The sequence below is a fragment of the Dendrobates tinctorius genome, unplaced genomic scaffold, assembly GCF_039654945.1.
Source record: "Dendrobates tinctorius isolate UK_male_01 unplaced genomic scaffold, ASM3965494v1 ptg000125l, whole genome shotgun sequence".
Taxonomy (NCBI): Eukaryota; Metazoa; Chordata; class Amphibia; order Anura; family Dendrobatidae; genus Dendrobates; species Dendrobates tinctorius.
In genome coordinates this window covers 3,278,414-3,297,403 of record NW_027361793.1, presented here as the reverse complement: position 1 = coordinate 3,297,403, position 18,990 = coordinate 3,278,414, and the positions used below count along the sequence as shown (strand labels likewise).

The window sequence follows — 18,990 nt, the reverse complement described above, 5'->3', positions numbered from 1 at the left end:
CAGCATCGCCATGGCAACCATTATAACATCATAACATCATAATGAGGGGCGGGGCTTGATGCACACACACTTTTTCCCCCATTATGTAGATAGGGGCAAAATTGTTTGGTGAATTGGAACGCGCGGGGTTAAAATTTCACCTCCCAACATAGCCTGGGACACTCTCGGGGTCCAGACGTGTGACTTTGCCAAATTTTGTGGCTGTAGCTGCGACGGTGCGGATATAAGCTAATTTTGGCATGTGAAGGAATTAACATGACAGCCCTGACACAGCTTGACACTAGATGCCATAATGTGACACATCAGCCATGAAATCACAGTAACCAGAGCATCTGTATTACCAGGAAAGAGCACAATAGGCTTGAAACTGACAAGAATTAAAATCCTTATGTGAGCAAAGCATGACTTACTAAATGCATATAAAGATAACTCCAGTATTAAAAATGCAGGTGAATCTTACATGGAAAGTGTTTGGCTTCACTTACACTTTGCATTCTGCAGCAAATTCACAAGTAATGCACACAGTTGTATCATGCTTTCACTGTGATTGGCAAACAGAGTTCTACTTGAAAAAAAATACAAACAAAAAAAAAATAACATTTTAGAAAGCACCATTATGGAAAGTCCATAAGGCTGTGTGCACGCAGAGGTTTTTCGAAGAGTTCAAAAACTGTGGATTTTTCAAGTTCAGACCATATCAGGAAATTTGGTAGGACATTTTTCTGAAGAATTTCCAGAATTTTTCTGAAGCAGTTTTCAACAGTTTTTGTTTATTCCGAAGAGTTTTTTGCTGCCTTTTCATTTGGCAGTGTCTAATTTTCCACCAGGAGTCGCTTCTTTGTGTTTTGTTAACCATTTTTCTAACTTGAGGTGGAAACAAATGCTCCAAACACTAAACATACTGTACAAAGAGCGAAAGAAATGAATACTAAGCATGTTTAAACACTTTTTGAAGTACATCTTCTGTAAACTAAAAAACACGGCCTAATATAGCTTAAATTTACAGTAGTATCGCACCTGCATCTATCTTGAGAGCAGGGGCCATGTTGCGCGCTACTCTCAGTTGGAAGTCAACTCTATTTTTATGGGAGCTCTGAAAATTGCTGAGTTCTTTTCCTCTATAATTTTAAGAGCACATAAGGCAGGTGCAGACTAGTGTATTTTTGGGTCAAGTGCGATCTAACAAAACATCAGAACCCACCAGAATCAATAGTATAGTATAAGAAATTCCGGCACTCAAAAGAAGTATATACAGAAGAAATTTATTTGTACAACAGATTCTCCCAAAATCATGTGACGTTTCAGTCTACAACTCAGACCTTCCGCAGACTAGAGGTATGGAGATATGTGTGAGCATGGAAAGTCCATGGAAGGCAGCCATGATAAGTAGCAATATTCTCCTTTTTAGGGGGGGAGAGAGAGATCAAGGTCTTGGGACAAAGGGAGAAAGTCCCTGTGGGCACATAGTCAGGCGTGCACGCAGCGCTGGCAGGAGGGCTGGGTCTCCCCGTGGTTAAGCCCGTGGTTCCCACACCCAAATCAATGTTATACTATGGGGCCATGCACTTCAGTTTCACTGTATACCCAGGTTTGATCATTTCAAATGACTCGACCATGCAAGTCAATGAATCCGTGGCAACCATTGGACTCAACTTGGATGACAATTGAGTACAGTTTGATTATTACAGACTGACAGAGTGGAGAAGATAGAGAAAAATATTTCTCTATCTCCTCAGAGAGAGAATCTGATCACACTATGCTGACACTATTATCTCTGATCAACCTCTGATCATAGTTTGACCACAATGTGATTTGCATAATCGACCCAATTCTCTCGGATGAAAAAATACACGGTTATTTGCATCTGCACCTGCCCTAATACAAATTAAATTGAACCTGTCACGTCAGTTCAAGCATCTAAACTGTTCCAAGTGCGTTGTTAGTGATTCAATGTGCATCACTAACGCTTTTTTGTTTAAATTAAAAACAGTGCAGTTATGATGTCCAAAAAGCGCTTCATATGGTTAGGTCATACCTGCTCCTTTAGTCATAAAGGTCTGCTGCATTTTCTGTTCAGTCATGGTCGTCACCACCCACTCAATTTAATTGATTTTCCTGGTTGTGCCAACATTACTGGAATCCCGCACTTGCGCAGTGTGGCGCTTGGAGCCGCATGTCAAACCGCGCTTGCACAGTGACCTGTGTTATGAATGAGTCACCGTAGGAGGCAAAAGCAGAAATACAAGCTAAGTCCAGAAAACCAGAAAAGTTGGCAACTATCAGATTGCAGACCCCTGAACATATCAACACAACTAGCAGTAGCCGTGGGGGGTTCCTACGAAGCCCTAGACCCCTCAATCACAGCCGGAGAATTACATAGGCCTAAAGAAAGAAAGGGGAAATCTAAACTGCCCCAGAGCAGACCCCAAAGCAATAGGCAGCCCCCAACATATAATGACGGTGAAGCAAGATGAAAATACTAACACAGACAGAAAGATAGACTGAGCAAAGACGGGGCCCGCAACTATCTAGATAGGAAAGGACAGGAGGGCTGCTGTCTGCAATCTGCCAAAACCCTATCAAAGACATAAGCCAACAAGCTGATATGAAAAAGGCCCTGAAGCAGCTAGGCTTCAAAAACTAAATCAGCACTCAGGTATTTTCAGAAGACAGAGCTAAATGAATTCAGCACACCCCAGCAGGGAATGGCAGAAATCCAGAAAAACAAAGCAAAACAAAGTCAGAGCACAAAAGCAAAAGGCCGAGCAGCAAACTTAGCTTTAGAGGAGCAGGAATTCAGACTGGTCTCCAAGGATCCCACAGAGAAATCACCCGCAGGGCAGAAGGGCGTCGGCAGCCTTATATCCAGTCTGTAACTCCACTCAGCCAGTCATCATCATCAGCCTCAGGTGTTTGATAATCAGGCTCACTACCTTTCTTTACCAGAAGAGGGAGTTCCTCGGGCCTCAGTAATAAAGGGGAAAATGAACTCACAACAGTACCTCCCCCTTGAGGAGGGGTCACTGAACCCTCAACTACGCCACCAGGGCGATCAGGGTGAGCCCGATGAAAGGCACGCACCAATCTTTTGGCATGAATATCAGAGGCAGAGACCCAGGAATTATCCTCCTGACCATAACCCTTCCACTTAACCAAATACTGGAGTCTCCGTCTAGCCAGACGGGAATCCAGTACTTTCTCTACCTCATATTCCATGTTACCTTCAACCAATACAGGGTCTGGAGGTGCCACCCCCGGAACAACAGGTTCAACAAACCTCTTCAACAAAGATTTATGGAACACTATATGGATTTTAAATGTGACAGAAAGAGCCAAACAAAAAGAGACCGGATTAATAATCTCCACAATCTTGTAAGGTCCAATAAATCTAGGCTTAAACTTAGGAGAAGCCACCTTCATAGCAATATTTTTTGATGATAACCACACCATATCACCAACCTTAAACTGGGGACCAATGGTCCTATGTCGGTTGGAAAACCGCTGGGCCTTTTCCTGGGAGAGAGATAACTTATCCACCACTTGGTCACAGATCTGGTGCATTCTCTCCACCACAGTGTCAACACCTGGGCAGGCAGAGGGCTCCACCTGCCCTGAAGAAAATCGAGGATGAAACCCAAAGTTACAAAAAAAAGGAGACATCAAAGTGGCAGAACTAGCTCTATTATTTAAAGCAAATTCGGCCAAGGGCAAAAATGAAACCCAATCATCCTGATCAGCAGAAATAAAATATCTCAAATATGACTCCAAGGTCTGGTTTGTTCTCTCTGTCTGCCCATTGGTCTGAGGGTGAAAAGCAGAAGAGAAGGACAACTGAATTCCCAGCCTGGAACAGAAAGTTCTCCAAAATCTAGACACAAACTGGACTCCTCTGTCAGATACAATGTTCTCAGGAATCCCGTGCAAACGAACCACCTGTTGTAAAAACAGGGGCACCAACTCAGAGGAAGACGGCAACTTAGGGAGTGGTACAAGATGAACCATCTTAGAGAACCTATCACAAATCACCCAAATAACAGTCATCCTCTGAGAGACAGGCATATCAGAGATGAAATCCATTGAAATATGGGTCCATGGCCTCTTGGGGACAGGCAAAGGCATCAACAACCCACTAGAGCGAGAACACGATTTAGACCGGGAGCACGTCCCACAGGACTGCACAAAATTCCTGACATCACGAGACAAGGAGGGCCACCAAAAAAACCGACTCACCAGATCTCTAGTACCAAAAATACCTGGATGACCAGCCAAAGCAGAGCAATGAACTTCAGACATCATTCTCTTCTTCCACTGGTCAGGAACATACAACTTTCCACTGGGACAACGCTCAGGTTTGTCCTCCTGGAACTCTTCCAGAGCACGTCTCAAATCGGGCGAGATGGCAGAAAGAACTACCCCTTCGCCTAAGATGGTAGCAGGCTTGGTCACCACAGGAGAATCAGCAAAGAAGCTCCTAGAGAGGGCGTCTGCCTTGACATTCTTTGTTCCAGGAAGAAAAGAAACCACAAAATCAAAACGTGTAAAAAACAAGGCCCACCTAGCCTGTCTAGGGTTCAAGCGCTTAGCCGACTCTAGGTAAATCAAATTCTTGTGGTCAGTGAGGACCAAGACTTGATGCTTAGCTCCCTCCATCCAATGTCTCCACTCCTCAAATGCCCATTTCATGGCCAACAGTTCCCTATTCCCCACATCATAGTTACGTTCAGATGGAGAGAACTTTCGGGAAAAGAAAGCACAGGGATTCATTTTAGATGTTACAGGATCCTTTTGGGACAAAACAGCTCCTGCACCAATCTCAGAAGCATCCACCTCTACCTGGAATGGAAGTGAGACATCAGGTTGCCGCAAAACCGGGGCGGAGGTGAATCTTCGCTTTAGCTCCTGAAAGGAAGAAACAGCCTCCGGAGACCAATTTAACACATCAGCACCCTTTTTAGTCAAATCAGTCAATGGCTTGGCAATACTAGAAAATTTTGCTATAAATTTCCGATAAAAATTAGCAAAACCCAAAAACTTCTGGAGGGCCTTCAAAGAAGTGGGCTGAACCCAATCGTGAATGGCCTGTACCTTGGCCGGGTCCATTTCAATAGTTGACGGGGACAAAATAAATCCCAAAAAAGAAATCCTCTGTACTCCAAAAAGGCATTTAGATCCTTTGACATACAGGAAATTCTCCCTCAAGATCCGGAACACAGTCCGAATATGTTCCACATGAGAATCCCAATCCTTGGAGAAGATCAAAATATCATCCAGATAGATAATCAAAAATTTATCGACAAAATCTTGGAAAATATCGTTCATGAAGCACTGGAAGACAGAAGGGGCATTAGTGAGCCCAAAAGGCATCACCAGGTACTCAAAATGTCCCTCCGGAGTATTAAACGCCGTCTTCCATTCATCCCCATGCTTAATGCGAATAAGATTATACGCCCCCCTGAGGTCAAGCTTGGTAAACCAGCAAGCACCTTTAACTCTGGAGAATAGATCAGAAATCAGGGGTAACGGATACTGATATTTAACAGTAATTTTGTTGAGGGCACGATAATCAATACAAGGTCTTAATGATCCATCCTTTTTTGCTACAAAAAAAAAACCGGCACCTAAGGGGGACGAGGATGGTCTAATATGACCCTTTTCCAATGCCTCCTTATTAGAGGATCGCATAGCCTCGTGCTCGGGTACAGATAAATTGAAGAGCCGACCCTTGGGAAATTTACACCCCGGGCTCAGTTCAATTGCACAGTCATAACTCCTATGAGGAGGTAGAGACGCAGACTCATTCTCACTAAATACATCATAAAAGTCCGCCAAATAATCAGGAACATCATGCGACTGAGGAGAGGTGGAAAACACCGGAGCCTCACTAAAGGCACACCGACAACCCCAACTCACCACAGACACAGATTTCCAATCCAAAACTGGATTATGAATCTGTAACCAGGGAAACCCCAGAACAATAGTATCATGCAGATTATGCAACACCAAAAATCTGCAATTTTCTTGATGGTCTGGGGCGACCCGCATTACCACCTGGGTCCAAAACTGGGGTTTATTTTTAGCCAAAGGAGTAGCATCAATCCCCCTCAAAGGGATAGGCGTCTGCAGAGGTGTCATCGGAAATCCACAACGTTTAGCAAAATCCAAGTCCATTAGGTTTAGGGCTGCTCCCGAATCCACAAAAGCCTTGGCGGAAAATGTGGACAGGGAGCAGATCAGAGTAATAGCCAGAAGAAACTTAAGTTGAACACCCCCAACAGAAAACATGTGTGCAAAGCGTTTCTCTCATTTAGGACAGACAGAAATAATATGCGAGGCATCTTCACAGAAAAAACACAACTTATTACGCCTTCTGAACTCCTGACGCTGCTCTCTGGAAAAAACTCTATCACATTGCATACGCGCAAACGCCGATCAACCTGAATGGCTAGTGACATAGAATCGTCAAGACCAGAGGGAACAGGAAATCCCACCATAGTATCTTTTACGGCTTCTGACAACCCCTTCCGAAAGAGAACAGCCAAGGCATTATCATTCCAGGTAGTAAGTATTGCCCACTTTCGGAATTTTTGACAGTACAATTCAGCAGAATCACGACCCTGGCTCAATGCCAGCAGGGTCTTTTCAGCCTGATCAATGGCATTAGGTTCATCATACAACAACCCCAAAGCTTGAAAGAATGCGTTCACATTAGTCAGAATAGGATCATCTGGTTTCAAAGAAAACGCCCAATCCTGGGGATCGCCACGCAGCAAAGAGATGACAATTTTAACCTGCTGCGCGGAGCTCCCTGACGAGTTAGGCTTCAAGGCAAAAAATAATTTACAATTATTTTTGAAATTCAAAAATTTAGACCGATCCCCAAAAAATACATCAGGTGTAGGAATCTTTGGTTCAGCAGCATGTGAATGAGCAAGGTAGGCGGAAATTCCCCGCACTTCCGCAGCGAGCTGCTCCACACGATCAGACAATTGCTTTATCTCCATTGAGAGAAAAAAAAAATTCCCCCTACGGCCTCAGAGATATAGAGGAAAAAATATACACACCCTTTTTTTTTTTTTTTTTTTTTTACAATTCTTTCCTGCTATTGAGTACCCTAGAATCTGCGGTATGGCGGGTGATTCTGTTATGAATGAGTCACCGTAGGAGGCAAAAGCAGAAATACAAGCTAAGTCCAGAAAACCAGAGAAGTTGGCAACTATCAGATTGCAGACCCCAGAACCTATCAACACAACTAGCAGTAGCCATGGGGGGTGCCTACGAAGCCCTAGACCCCTCGATCATAGCCGGAGAATTACATAGGCCTAAAGAAGGAAAGGGGAAATCTAAACTGCCCCAGAGCAGACCCCAAAGCAATAGGCAGCCCCCAACATATAATGACGGTGAAGCAAGATGAAAATACTAACACAGACAGAAAGATAGACTGAGCAAAGACGGGGCCCGCAACTATCTAGATAGGAAAGGACAGGAAGGCTGCTGTCTGCAATCTGCCAAAACCCTATCAAAGACATAAGCCAACAAGCTGATATGAAAAAGGCCCTGAAGCAGCTAGGCTTCAAAAACTAAATCAGCACTCAGGTATTTTCAGAAGACAGAGCTAAATGAATTCAGCACACCTCAGCAGGGAATGGCAGAAATCCAGAAAAACAAAGCAAAACAAAGTCAAAGCACAAAAGCAAAAGGCCGAGCAGCAAACTTAGCTTTAGAGGAGCAGGAATTCAGACTGGTTCCCAAGGATCCCACAGAGAAATCACCCGCAGGGCAGAAGGGCGTCGGCAGCCTTATATCCAGTCCGTAACTCCACTCAGCCAGTCATCATCATCAGCCTCAGGTGTTTGATAATCAGGCTCACTACCTTTCTTTACCAGAAGAGGGAGTTCCTCGGGCCTCAGTAATGAAGGGGGAAAAATAAACTCACAACAGACCTGTTGAAAAAGCTAATGTGAAATGAGCTTTGGGCCTGTCCCATGGGAATTCTGCACTTGCATTTTACTATGGGTGAGTGTTTTAGATTGTGACTTGTGTATGCACATGTACCTTTTCGGTATTTCTTTCCACTTATTACTCTTGTCAATTGGTAACATTAAGAGAGTAAACAAGTGAGCCACAATCTCAGCACAAGCACTTTATTACTCTCATTTGTGATATACACATACAATCAGGTGGTTCATGTGAGTCGTGTATTTAACTTTTCTATACATGAATTTTCTCTCTATGAATTATGCCAATTTTTGATTTATGCATTTGTCACTAATAACTCTCTGCATCTAGTCCCTTTATTTCCAGGTTGACTTTGCATTCTTTTTTGTTCACCTTGTTTTTCACCTATTTTTATGAGTGTAATTAATTTATTTAAACAAAATGATACTCGCGCTATAAATCAATGGAGAATAATATATATATATATATATATATATATATATATATATATAGTTACCTTGGAATTTGGCTCAAGCAGCACTCTTGTTATCAGACATCACGTGATTGCGCGTCTCTCGTGATCTGGATTATCATCGCAGGTCCTGCCAGATTCACACCACGCTGACCGTGGGTGTCTACAATCTATAATGTGGCTGGTATGCTGACCGCCGTTGGACTGTGTCTACTTTGGTGAGCGATCATTTATGCTCTTTTCCCTGCTCTCACGCCATTCACGCGGGATCTATCACCATCGGAGAATTATCGGACGTTTGCCAGCACCTGGAGCCTGTTACCGGCCGGAACAGAGCTCAGTGTTTTATTTGTTTTTTTCTACTGATTGAGAGACTTCCTAAACGATTAGCAAGTATATGCCGCTGGCTTCTACCGCTCAAAAGCAAAAGTCCGCTCACAGCGGTGAATCTACTGTTTAAAAGTCTGTTCACATTAGTGAACCATCGGGCGTTTCCCACTGCACTCCTATTCAGAGTTTGATCCATCAATACTCAGTATCCTCTAACATCTAATGCTTATGAGTTTGCTACCTTGATCCTACAGGTAAATATATATATATATATATATATATATATATATATATATATATATATATATATATATATATATATTTTTGATTCATAGCACGAGTATCATTTTGTTTAAATTGTTTATTTTCACCCCTGGTGGTGTGGGGGTTCCTTACTCGCTGCTGAATCAACCCTGCACACTAGCGCCGTTGGTATATTGTATATGTAATTAATTTATGTATAATTAATAAAGTATAGTTATGGTGTATACATATGAAGTCAGCTTTTCATGGATGGGTGTCTCAGTTCGGGCCCTGTCCTGCTCTGTCTTTATTCTTATTGACATTATTTGACACATCATAAGGTTACTAGATGCAGGTTAGGATTGTCCCAATGGGTACACTTTGTCGCGGTGGGATAGTTTTTATGATTTTTTTGATCAAAATGTTGCTGAAAAGTACCTTATGTTATTGACATATACCATTACTATTTACTTACTTGGTGTAGGGTATATGTTCAATTTTTTTCTTGGGTTTTGTATATGAAGTGGCCACAATGTGAACATGTTCTTACATTTTGCATGTATATCAGCTTATAGTCCAGCTTATTTATTTAGTTTGTCATAGAGGTAAGACTGAAGTCAAGGTGTGTAAGTAAAAATCTGTTACTTATTTTATGAAACACTGAGTCTATGGGCTAAAACTAGAAGAAATGGGAAAAAAACATTTAATTACCTAATAATGTATATGAAAATGGATTTTCTAGACTTGAGGTAAAAGGTAGAAATCTCCTGTAATTCTAAATGGCTGTTAGGTAAATGTATAATAACAGTTAAATGTTCCGTTTCCGCTTTTCTTTTTAAATATATGACTTCATCCATTACAATCACACTGGAAAGACATTTGCATGACATTCAGGCGAAAAACATATTCATTTCTGTCTTGCATTTATTCCTTAGAAAGAACCGTAATTTGATCAACAGCTCCCTAGTGACGAGCTTATTCCACTAATTGCCTCCTTGCTCATCTGCAAGAAATTAAATGTGGAATATCTTGAGCTTCAAAAAGTGTATAAGATTATATTTGGTTTTTATACATTAAAAATTCCTTAATGCTTCAAGGGCTGAAATTAGAGTCAAATTAATAAATGACTCCTATGTTGCAAAGGTGTTAATAATTGCTTTTTCCGCTTACAGCTATAAATGCTGTAGAAAACACACAATGCACTTAATGAAATTAAAATCATTTTTTACGAATTTTGAAACTGCATTTTTTCTATTATTTCTTATCTTTTAGAAGAAGTCACTTAGGAATGATAACTTAGTATGTGCTGGCTTTCTCTAGTTTACAGAAAAAAAATCAGTTCCTGAATGTCTCTGGATCTTAGTTTTACTTCCTTGCTATCAAAGCTGTTGCATAATGCATTCTAAGTATTTAAGATGTTTGGTGGGAGTTCAGCCATACAAATCATTCTAACATTAAATTCTCAGTTATTTCTTTTAAAGCATTCTTCTATATAAGCAATCTTTACATTCTTAACTGATATTGCTGACCCTTGACTTGAGGTCAAGCGCCAGCAGAGCCAGAGTAATGTTTGCGCACAAATTACCCTGGGAAATGCACTGATTGAGGGATTCTTCAAGGGTACCTGGCTCCAAGTGCTACTATAATAGCAGGATTGAATCATTTAATTATACCGAGCCACCGATGTGGGCTAATGTTTGGAGATGAATGAAGAGTGAGAGCGGACCAGGCAGAAGGACATATGGATGCTGTTGGTGCTGGTGGAGCAGGACTATGGCTACTGAATGGCATCAATAAATGTGATCTGGGATTGTGAATTAATCGGTAGCTGGCTTAATTACAATATATTACTTAATGTCTATTGATGTCACCTATCAGTCCATAACATTGAGGGTGTCAGAATCTACTGCTATCTTCAAATTTCCACATAGTGAAAACTTTAAAGATATGGAGAACCTGAGGAGTAAACATCTTGTTACTGGGGCAGGTCATAGAAGTATAGCCAGTCCACCTGCCCAAAGCTTTAGTCTGCTCTCACATAACAATCAGAAGTGGAGACCATAGAGAGTAGAAAATCTTCAATTTTGGCAGCTAAAGATACAACTTGGACTCAAGGAGCCTGGAGGAACTTTCCCTGCAGACCTCCTTTTCTGCTACACCATGCAGATGATGCGGTCACCTGGTCCTTGGCTCCATCCTATCTTGTGTGAGTGGTTCAGACTCCGTATTATCCCAGTCCATCCGTTATCTAATTGTCACTTACATTAAGAAAAGGCCCCATATCACCCAGAACATGTAATCTCCAATAGGAACGCTGTCTGGAAAGCTGAAGAATTATTTATTTTCTTATAGTTAAATGATCACTGAATCGGGATATGTTGCTGTTTGAACCTGTTCTATGAAATTGAGGAGTGTGCTGCCTCTTATTCTTACTGTTTGATTTAGGGAATGGCTTACTCCTGGAACTGGTCTTAGTGTAAAGCATCATTGATTAAAAAAAAGGTTTTGAAGCATTTTTTTTTTAGAAGAAAATTACATAAATATTAATGTACATGTGTAAAATACTTTCATTTCCTTAGTATTGCACAGGTGATGAAAGTATCAGCAAGGCATCAGAAATTCTCTAACCTGTGCAACACTATACAAATCCTGAAAACATGACCTGTGGGTTTTGTGAGGAGAGAAGATGGGAAACAATGGTCTAGTCAATAAACTCTTGAGTTCAGGAGAAAAAAAAAACATGTTTTTAAGGCAAACTGGATCATGTATTATGGATGCCCCCATACTCCTTTCCCAAACCTCATTTGCACTTGATGGATATGTTTTTTGTTGATCGTACTAAAAAGCGCTTCTAGACCTTCGCCGTACTAGTACTGCTCTGTGGGAACTGCATTTCTGCCCAGAGCACTACTAGTATGCTGCCGCGATCGCTGCAGCCTCACACTGAGCACTGAGGCGACCGGGTATGGGTGCCAGCTGTATGTGACAGCTGACACCATGCCGCAATGTCCCCTCTGATGCCACTGTCAGTAGTAACAGCGGTATAACAAATCATCGCACAAGGAGGGGACTCCCTGCACACTCCCACCAGGACATCATGAAGTGATCGTGATGTTGTGATGCTCTCCATGGAGACCCCCAGCTCCAAGATGGCCACGGGGTCCTTCCAGGTCCTGCAGGGAGAGGTGGCTTATGAATGCCTGCTGAGAGCTGGTGCCGGTATGCTTCCTTCACTGCCTGTCAGATCCTGATCTGACACTCTACTGTGCAGTGTCAGATCAGCGTTCTGACATTATAAAGTAATGTCCCATACAGGAACAATGTAATAAAGTTAAAAAAAATATTATAAAGTGTAAAATTTTTTTTAAAAATCCCCAAATAAAGAAAACAAATAAATATTTTACCATTAAATACATTTATTAATATAAATAAAAAAAAAAATAAAAGTACACATATTTGGTATTGTCGTGTCCGTAACAACCCGCCCTACACAACTGTCCCATTACTTAACCCCTTCAGTGAACACCGCAAAAAAATAAATAAAAACGAGGCAGAAAACAATACCCTATCAGCATACCGCTGAACAAAAATAAAATGTGATCAAAAGGACAGATGTGAATAAGAATTGTACCACTGAAAATGTCATCTTGTCCCGCAAAAAATAAGCCGCCATATGGCTCCATCAGCAGAAAAATAAAAAAGTTATAGCTCTCAGAATAAAGCGATACAAAAATAATTATTTTTTTCTATCAAATAGATTTTAGTGTGTAAAAGCGCCAAAGCATAAAAAAAGATATAAATGAGGTATCGCTGTAATTATACTGGGCCTGAAGAAAAAAGCTGCCTTATGAATTTTACCACAGTCAGAACGTTATAAGGGCTCATGCTCACTTGCGATGAAAACAGACTAATTCAATCCGATAAAAAATCGAATTGAATTCGTACCAATGTTAATCTATGATGGTGTTTTCATCAGCATATTTTTTCCAGCTCAGATCTGATCAAGATCGGGCTGGAAAAAAAAAATCACAGCATGCTGCGATTGTAATCGCAAATCGGATCGCATCCTGCAATAGAAGTCAATGGGTTAGATGAAAAAAATCGGACAGCACTCGGACCATGCGAGTGCTGTCCGATTTATACGCATCAGTGTCCTTTGAAAAGCCGGCAATTCATATGCAGCTACTGTAAAATAACACTGACAGCTCAGAAATGAATAGATAGAATAGATATATACACATAGAATACATAGTACGTGTGTTCAAAGGCTTATTGGGGTGTGTGTAACTTTGGTGCAGGGCAGGCCTTGCATTCAATGCATAAGCAAACAGTATGGGAGTACCAAGTGAATACTGGGAACTATGGTTGCATGTGGTCATCCATGATGTCTGTTCAATGGGTTGTTGGGGTGCGCCAAATTTTGGGCAGCCCTGCCACTCACTACATATGCAATAACAGTATAAGACACCCAATGTTTAATAATGGGAACAACAAAGCATAGCCAGCTGATGGCTCCCTAAGAATAGTGAGGGCAGACTGCTGGCCCTCTAAGAATAGACTTTGTGACTCTCAGAGTCCCTCCTTCATAAATGAAACAGGGTGTTTCTCATGATGTGTCACACACCACATGGCCAAATAAGGTTGTAAACTGTTAAAGTGACATTTCCCAGTGAATGCATTTTTCTTGGTTGAAAGCAATGGTAAAGTTGAAAAACACATCAAAAATGCTACGTGTGAGCATAGCCCAAGTGGTGAAGGAACATTTTTGCTTTGCGTTATTCATTTTGCCTTATATAAAAGTAATTACCCTGGAAAGGATGTTCCTTAACATATCTCGCTGGAAAATTCATTTTGGTTTTTTTTGTATGTTTTAGTGTGCGTCGGTAAAAGTGGCGTCACACTCCGACAACATTGGTCACAGCAGTGACCTGGAAGTCAGAAATGCTTCCAGGGGTTTTCACCATGATATTCCCATGTCATTTGAGCACTGTTTCTATCATTTTCTGATATTTTTAGACTTTCAAAGAACCCCCGGGGGGGTTATGATAAAAATACTCGGTTTTCCCACAGACTTACATTGGGCTCGTTGCTCGGATCAAGTATCGGAGTATTCCAATTTGCTCGACCCGAGCAACAAGCACCAGTGCATTTTAGTGCTCGCTCATCACTATTATCGAGAGAATCTGTCTTCAAATTGCTCCAGATTGTCCTCAGTCCCTTGTACCAGGACGGTGCCACTGTTGTGAGAGTGATGATAAGTGAGCTACACTCATCATCCTCATGGTTTCTGACTCTAATCTGCTGGCCATTATTGGTAGCAGACTTGGGTGTATATTGATATTGCTTGCACAGGGCACAATTATAAAAATATACACATAAAATAACATATATAATTTTATAATTTATATGTTATATATATATATATATATATATACTGTATATATATACACACACACACACAAAATAATATATATAGAATATATTATGTTGAAGACATAGAGAATATATATATATATCTATAATAATAAATGCCCTAAGCAGCTTCCGGTTGTAACAACTTCTGTCCAGTTGCAACCGGTGACGTCACCGCACACCTCTTTCCATGTTAACCCTCAACACACCACTCCTCCTCAACACACACAATCCTCTCAGCTTTCACCATCTCCACTCACTCTTTCACTCCACATACGACCCTTTCTCTCACTCCGTCTTTCATACTCACACCGTCATCGCCGCTGATCCACGATCCCCGACATCTTCTTCCGCCGGCGCCATCCTGGATCCAGACGTCCTCCACGCCGGCGACATGTTCTTGTGGCGACGCCATTTTGGATTGGCGAAATCCCACGAGAGTCAAGATGGCGTCGCCGCAAGAACATGTCGCCGGCGTGGAGGACGTCGGGATCCAAAATGGCGTCAGCGAAATGTCGCGAGATTTCGCCGACGCCATTTTGGATCCTGACGGCATCCACGCCGGCTACATGTTCCTGCGGCAACGCTATTTTGGATCGGCGAAATCCCGCGATACTCAAGACAGCGTCGCCGCAAGAATATGTCGCCGGCGAAGACGACGTCGGGATCCAAAATGGTGTCGGCGAAAACTCGCGAGATTTCGCCGACGCCATTTTGGATCCCGACGTCGTCCACGCCGGCGACATGTTCTTCCGGCGACGCCATCTTGAGTATCGCGGGATTTCACGATACTCAAGATGGCGTCGCCGCAAGAACATGTCGCTGGCGTGGACAACGTCTGGATCCAGGATGGCGCCGGCGGAAGAAGATGTCGGGGATCGTGGAGCAGCGGCGATGACGGCGTGAGTATGAGAGACGGAGTGAGAGAAGGGGTCGTATGTGGAGTGAAAGAGTGAGTGGAGATGGTGAAAGGAGTGTGTGTGTTGAGGGTTAACATGGCAAGAGGTGTGATGCTATCGCATCCTCCCGATGCGATAGCATCGGGCCATAATCTAGTATATAATATATATATATATATATATAGCAAAACAACACATAGACCATCTAACCTCCGAGCTCTGGATGGTAAATTAGAACATACCTATTTCCTCTGTGCTGCACGGACCAAGACTGGGAACAAGTCCAACAATGTAGAAATCAAGGCAGAAAAGTCCAGCAAGCGGAAACTTCACGTGGTATAATAAAATCCAAGAATTTTTATTGCAGATAATTTAAATAATCCAGAGTTCAGTAACAAGATGCAGACATAATGCTGAACAGACTACGCATTTCAGCGGTAACAACTGCCGCCTTCTTCACGGTCTCAAACTGCTTCTGGAATACTCCAACATTCTTAAGTAAAAAAACATTTCTTAACCTCATAATCAAGAAGTAGTAACAGGTGTGGATAACATCCTTCAATGTTAACTCTATAGCTTCCGGAAACAAGTAGAGAAAAAAAGCATCAGTGTGAACAGTACCTGCGCTAACAAAGTTATCTGACCAGGATAAAGAAATAATTAAAAACACACATTATTACATTAATACAACGGTGTTATATAATGAAAACATTATGACTGAGATATAATAACACTACTTGGAAAAACATGATATCAGAAATTATTTATAATGTATTGCTAGATCCATTCTATTAATGAATTCATGCGGTAACCTTGTATCTAAAAGAAACATCCATTTGTTTCTCTTGCAAGAATTTTTTTGGGATAATTCCCCCCTCTTTCTGGTTTTTTAACCTGTTCAATGCCTATAAAATAAAAACCCTTAACATCACCCCCATGTATTTGTGAAAAATGTCAGGAAACTACAGAGGCTCCTACTGGTGGCAAATTAACTGCATCAAATGTTTTCTGATCCTTTTTTTAAAGTATTCATAGTGCAACCTACATACTGTTTGTTGCAAATTTCACAATTAATTAAATTTTCTGGACTTGACTCTAACAGGTGATTTGATCACACATCAGATTAATATTTAGTGTTGTTCTAAATTAGGGACATATATTTAATAAATAAATGATGATTTCCAGGAATAAAATGGCGTGAGGTCCCCCTATAATTTATAGACAGCAACACTATACTAATTGCATTTGTCACTGACATATATATATATATATATTTACAATATATATTTTATATGTCTAGATTATATATATATATATATATATATATATATATATATATATTACTAGATGGTGGCCCGATTCTAATGCTTCGGGTATTCTAGAATCTCTCTCTGTCTCTCTCTCTCCCTCTTTCTCTCTCTCTCTCCCCATGCCGCAGATCTCCCGATGGAAGCGTGCGTATGATTATATAGTAGATATGTTTATATATGATATGTATGTATATTATATATATATATATTTTACATGTATATATGTATATGTATATATATTTATATTGCACAATATGATTGAACAAAAGCCGTTAATTCATTTGTCGGCTTGTGTGAAATCATTACAGAACCCGACATGAAATGACACATGGTTTACATACAGTATACCATATTATTTCATTTAGTTTTTTATATGTCTTTAACTAATAATTAGATTAGGGTATGTGTGTAAAATTTGGGACATGTAGGTGTTAAATTAAGGGGTTAATTCTTTGAAAAAAATTGAGTGTCAGGCTATTGTGTCAGGACATTGTGGGTATTTCCTGTGCCCTGATTGGTTAGCTGCAATGTACTCACATAAAGTTAGGAAAAAAATTGACTGCTGTGCTGTGCTTACAAGAACGCTGCGCCTCAGAGCTCTGCAAATCCCCTCCCCTCATCAAACTAGTGCCAAATGCTCATAACAGAAAACAGCCAAAACAGTCAAAATTTTGCTACAATTGCAGATAGAAAACACTAGAGTTTACTTTGTGTACAATATAATCTCATCACAGGAAAATTATCAAAGTAGCGAGGGAAACGTGGTAACGTTTTGACCCAGATCCGGGTCTTTATCAAACCTCACTTAAGAAGTAGAGAAAGTCACCAATAAGTTGTACTAGACAAATAGAAAACAGAAGTCCCAGCTGGGGTTTGGTACTGTGTGGGGTCTAGTGTCATCTGTGGTAGTGTACCACCACCTCATCATCCACTTCCGCACTCTGGTCCTCCTCACATGTGATAGTACAAATTGATCAAGGTATAGGAACATGTGGTGTGCATGTTGAACATCTCCCCTGGTTTGTTCATTCCCTTTCGAGTGTCAAGGCTGTCATACCAGCAGGGAAGCCTATTGATACCTGAACTAATGTCCTGGCTGGATTGCTATTGACAGTGGAATTTAAGGGGTTAATAGTAATAGTTAACAGCAGGCATATCAATCACTGCTGTTAGAGCCAATTGATAGCTATATAATATACCGTAATCAGAAATTGCCTTGAGTGAAGCAGGTTCTGATTCTCAGACTCCTCCAATGTCCCTGACACCTAATTTCTTAAAGTCCCCTGTATCCATCATGGGGTTTTAAGGGTTAAAACAGTTTGTTGGTTACTACCGCTTACCATCCACTTACCAATACATGGCTATGTTTATACTGTATTAAAAACCTTCAAAGGGGTTCAATACAGTCCTCATGTACTCAGTGTTATATATATATGTTTTCTGGGCAATTAGGAGGCTTTGCAGTGTTAAGATTCTTGGAGAATTGATTTGCCTTTGCCTTAAATCAAATTTGAATATATTTGGCCTCTCCTAATGGCTGCAAATCCCAAGTGTTCTAATTATCAGCTTCTTAGATAATTGCATAACTCGTACTCACACCACCAGGTGTTTGCAGACAGTTTAACTTAACCGCCATTGCAACTGTAGAAAGACCAGGAGAAACTATGCTGTTTTCTTCCAAAATCTTGTATTTCTTACAATGATCAGTAGGTAAAAAGGAGCAATCTGTACAAGACACATGAGTCTTGAGCAGAGTTGAGCGAAACAGGTCGGTCAGATTCAAAAATCGTCGACTTTCGCCAAAGTCTGGTTTCGCCGATCGAAATCCGACCATAGCGCGAGGTCGGCCATGAGGTCGCCGATCAGCGCGCCAAAGTCACGTTTCAAATGATGCTTTCAGCGCCTTTTCTCAGCCAATGATGGAGGGCACACACTGTGGGCAACGCGATGACATGCGCAGCGGCCACCACCATCTTAGAGAAGGGCATTGAGGTGATTGGCTGGCTTTGTGAGGCGTCGCAGTGGGTATAAAAGGCTGTGACCGCCGACCGCCATCTTACAATAGGGAAAGGTGCGGCTGCTGATTCTGAACAGGGAGAGCGTTAGGCAGGGAAGAAGAAAAAAAACTGCTTCTGCTGATAGCGCTTTTCACTGTACAGTTAGAGTGCAGTGAAAGGGGAGGATTTTTGTTGTGTGCAGCAGCGCCGGTGGTGATTAGGCTGCCTTTTAAGGCTACCTGCTAGCTGCATTGCAGTGTGCACACTGCTGTTCAAACTGCTTTTTTCAAAGCACTCCAACTTTTATTATTTTGTCCTGGTGAGTTACTGAGCGTTCATTTTTTCACACACCGTATAGCGGTGTGCGCTCCTCACACACTACCATGTACCAG

The 18,990-nt window shown here is 41.4% G+C and overlaps 1 long non-coding RNA gene across 1 annotated transcript in view; it reads right to left on the bottom strand.

Moving 5' to 3' along the window:
* Positions 1-16,014, bottom strand: part of LOC141047015 (uncharacterized) — a 105,465-nt gene extending 89,451 nt beyond the window's left edge. Inside the window, exon 1 of the long non-coding RNA XR_012219727.1 lies at positions 15,534-16,014. This is a non-coding gene — a long non-coding RNA (uncharacterized lncRNA). The remainder of the gene's footprint in view (positions 1-15,533) is intronic.
* Between the last annotated feature and the right edge of the window lie 2,976 nt (positions 16,015-18,990).